The 4,685-nt window shown below is 38.0% G+C and overlaps 1 protein-coding gene across 4 annotated transcripts in view; it reads left to right on the plus strand.

The window, feature by feature from the left end:
* The window catches only part of EDA (ectodysplasin A), a 1,043,344-nt gene that overhangs the window by 414,855 nt on the left and 623,804 nt on the right, over nucleotides 1-4,685 (plus strand). The gene's annotated exons all lie outside the window — the stretch shown is intronic.

A 4,685-nucleotide genomic window follows, 5' to 3' on the forward strand; every position in this document is an offset into this window, starting at 1 on the left:
TTTATCCATTCAATAGCCAATAGACATTTGGTTGGTTTCCACCTTTTTCCATGAATGTATGTGTACTTGCTATACCAGTTTCAGTACTGTTGTATGTATACATAGGTGTGTAGTTGCAGGGTCACCTGATAATTCCACCACCACTTGTCTGCCAGTTTGTCGTACTGTGATGTCTTACATGTTGCTGTGATACTAGAAGGTATGCCCTCAGTATTTTAAATATCAGCAGGTGGATAGGTTTTAGTGGAACTTCCAGATGAAGACTTAAATATTTTCCTCAATTATTTAAGCTTGAGAAATGCTGAGCATGTTCAAGAGCAAAGATGTCAGTTTGAGGACAAAAGTTTGCCTGTCCCAAGCCATGATATTTTCAGTAGCCTCATATTCTTGTGAAAGTTAAACAATGAATAAAGAAAACCTTAGAAGAATTGATTCATTTGAGTTGTGGTATTGGAGAAAAATATTAAAAGTACCATGGACTGCTAGAAGAACAAACATGTATTGGAAGAAGTATAAACAGAATGCTCCTTTGAAGCCAGGTGAGACTTCATCTCTCATACTTGGGACATATTGTTAGGAGATACCAGTTCCTGTAGAAGTATATCATGCTAGGTAAATATTTGCTCATTATAAACTTTATGAATAGCAGTAGAACTTTGTGAGATGTAGTGCCAGAAGATGAGTGCCTCAGGTTGGAAGTAACTCAAAATACAACTGGAGAAGAGCTTCCTCCTCAAAGTAGAGTTGACCATAATGGTGTGAATGGAACAATGCTTTCTGGATCTTCATTTTCTGATTGAGCACAACTCAAGATAAGAAGGAACAGCTATAAATATTAATTAATAATCTAAACATGGAATGTACAAAGTATGAATCTAGGAAAATTGAAAGTTGTCAAAAATGAAATGGAGCACATAAAGTCTGATATACTAGGCACTAGTGAGCTTAAATGAACAGGTATTGGCCATTTTGAATTAGACAATCATATGATTTCCTATGTTGGGAAGGACAAATGTAACATGAATGGTGTTACATCAAAAAGAGCATTTCAAAAACTACCTTGAAGTACAGTGCTGTCATTGATAGGAAAGTATCCATAAACCTACAAGAAAGACCAGTTAATAAAACTATTATTCAAATATATACACCCACAATTAAAATCAGTGATGATAAAATTAAAGAATTCTGCAAAATTCTTCAGTGTTGATCAAACATACAATCAAGATGCACTGATAATTACTGTAATTTGGAATATAAAAGGTGGAAACAAAGAGGAAGGATACGTAGTTGGAAAATATGACCTTGGTGATAGGAATTATGTTGGAGATTGCATGATAGAATTTTGCAAGCCCAATGATTTATTCATTGCAATTACCATTTTTAGACAACATAAAGGTGACTGTACACATGTACCTTAACATATGAATACACAGGAGTAAAACTTATTACATTTGTGGGGACAGACAGTGGGAAAGCTCAATAAATCAGCCCAAACCAGGCTAGGGCAGATTGTTTATGGAGCAGATCATATGCAAGTTCAGGCTGAAACTGAAGAAAATTAATACAAGTCCATGACAGCCAAAATATGACCTTGAATATATCCCACCTGAATTTAGAGACCTTCTCAAGAATAGATTTGATGCATTAGACGCTAATGACTTGAGACTAGAACAGTTGTGGAATGACATCAAGAACATCATACAGAAAGAACATAAAAGGTTATTAGAAAAGATGAGAAAGAAAGAAAAGACCAAAATGGATGTCAGAAGAGACTCTGAAAACTTCTTTTGAGCATAAAGAAGATAAAGTAAATGGAAAAAATAAAGTAAAGAAGCCAAACAGAAAATTCCAAAAGGAAGCTTGAAAATAAAAAGACAATTATTGTAATAAAATGTGTAAAGTTAGAAAAGCCAAAGAAACGAGCGTGTGCTGCATTTCTGAAGCTGAAATAACTGAAGAAAAAAATCCATGCTGCAATTTGCAATATTGAAGAATATTATGGGGAAAATATTCAGTGAGATGTGGAATGAGGGCTGTCATGGCTGACATCAGATGGCTCTTGACTGAAAGCAGAAATATGTTCACTTGAGCTTTTTTGACTATGCAAAGTAATTCTACTGTGTGGATCATAGCAAACTATGGGTATCCTATCAATTGTAAAGAATTGATATTCCAGAATACATAATTGTGTTCATGAGGAGACTGTACATAGACAAAGAGGTAGTCCTTAGAAAAGAACAAGGGGATATTGAATGGTTTAAAATCTGAAAAGGTGTGTGTCATAGTTGTATTCTTTCATCATACTTATTCAATCTGTGTGCTGAGCAAACGATCTGAGAAACCATGTTACCTGCAGAACGTGACTTCGAGATTGGAGGAAAACTCATTAACGACCTGTGATGTGCAGATGATGCAGCCTTGCATTTTGGAAGAGAAGTCTTTAACTTATGAAGTCAAAGATTACAATCTTCAATCTGGATTGCACTTCAAAGTCAAAATCCTCACCACTGGACCAATGAATAGCACCATGATAAATGAAGAAAGGATTTTAATTGTCAAAAACTTCATTTTGCTTGGATCCACAATCATCACTCATAGAAGCAGCATTCAAGTAGTCAAATGACACATTGTATTTGACAAATCTGCTGGGAAAGGCCTCTCTAAAGTGTTCAAGAACAAAGGGATTCCTTTGAGGATGAAGGTGAACCTGACCCAAACTGTGTTTTTTTTTCCATAGCTTTATATGGATGTGGAAGTTGGACAATGAATAAGGAATATGGTAGAACAATTGATGCATTTAAATTATGGTGTTGGAGAAGAATATTTGAAGTTCCATGGACTTCCAGAAGAGCCAACAGATGTGTGTTAGAAGAAATACAGCCAGAACACTCCTTAGAAGCTATGATGGTGAAACTTCATTTCTCATATTTCAGATAGGGACCAGTCCCTTAAGAAGGACACCATACTTGGTAAAGTTGAGAGTCAGCAAAAAAGAAGAAGACCCTTCCAACTAGGTGGATTGGTATGGTGGCAACTGCAATGGACTCAAACATAACAGCAATTTTGAAGAAAGTACAAGACTGTGAAGTGTCTTGTTCTGTTTTGCATAGGGTGGCTATGAGTCAGATACAACTTGATGGTATCTAACAACCACAACAATGGCAATTTTATGTTTAACTTTTTAAGGGACAGTGGAAGAAACAATTTTCCAACCATATGTGGAACTCATTGATTTCTTGATTGTTGCCTGTCTGAAGTACCCTGCTGCTTTCTTCTGCTCTTTGATTCACAGTCCCCCCAAATTAAAAATTGTTTCCTTGCTGCATGTTTTATTGTAGTTGTGGGAGAGGGTTTGAACAACAGTTTGTTTACGCCAACATCTTCTCAGAATAGCTGTATTTTTATTTTTAAAGTTTACGTCAGGTACTTAAATATTTGCATTAATTTAAAAATTAGCCTTAATGCACTGCACTGCAAAGTCAGACCAAACTACACGGGTGGTAGTTCAAGTTTACCAGGTACTCCTTGGAAACCCTATACAGGGTCTCTATGGGTGGGAACTGACTCAAAGGCACTTAACATCAACAACATCATGAAATAACTGTATATCTTTTTTTAATGTTTTATTGTGAATTATGTGATAGTTTACATGGGAGAACATTAGTTTTACATCCATTCTATTGTATATCGTTTCCTTACCATGGTTACAGTACCCTCCATGCATAATCAACCAACAAAGGGTATACCCTGCAAACCTGCCCCTTACACACCCCTGGTCTACAGCACACAGTCCCTCTCCCTCTCTGGATCTAAAGTCCCCAGCTGCTACATCTCTTCACGTCGTCTCTACCTCCATCTCAGGAATCACTGCTTCTTTGGGTAGTGTCCCACTCTCCACTCTTCTCCGTTGATGGTCCTAGGAACCTCCACTCATAGACTGGAAAGTTAATCACTCCCTTCCTTGTTGTAAAATGTCTACCTTTACATTTCCAACCCTCACAATCAGTCCTGATAACAATTATTCACTATTGTATCACAAGAGACCCATCTGCTTGTAAGCCAGTCACTTCTTGCCTTTATAGTGCCCCCCCCCCCCCATTTTGGGTAGCCAATGTCCAAGTTGCCCATCCCTGTCTATTCTGTGTGTGGAGGGGGTGGGAATAATTCTTGCTGTAAGGATTTGTTACCTCTTTGAGCTACTGCATCCATAGGTGTAGGTCAAGTTCATCAAATTGTATTAGATTACTCTTTTTTTTTCTCTTCTAGTTGAGCTCTGATCATCCAATCATTGAAGCCAGGTCAAGTGGATATTATCTGCAAGTGTGGCTGTTCTTGTGCATATGCCCTCTCTTCTTATCAGCTGGATGCTTCACTCTTCAATCTTGTCCTCTGTGGCTGGTCACTGACTCTGGGACCAAGATTTCCCAGATCATGCCACACTGCTGGCCAACCAGGTCTTCACCTGGGTTCACAGAAGTGTATTGAACATTGTAGGCTTAGCTTGCTGCTTCATTGCTGTTTCTCCCTCACTTCCCCTTATCGGTGACGAGCGTGGTCACCAGACCATGTATTCCCATTGAGTCTTAGTCTTGGAAGGAGGTTTGCACTGAGGGGACCCGACTACTTGCCTTGATGTTTCCTGGGCAAGCAACTTGTTTATTCTTGTAGTAATAGTCAGTCTGCCT

The sequence above is a fragment of the Chrysochloris asiatica genome, unplaced genomic scaffold, assembly GCF_000296735.1.
Source record: "Chrysochloris asiatica unplaced genomic scaffold, ChrAsi1.0 scaffold00118, whole genome shotgun sequence".
Classification (NCBI taxonomy): Eukaryota; Metazoa; Chordata; class Mammalia; order Afrosoricida; family Chrysochloridae; genus Chrysochloris; species Chrysochloris asiatica.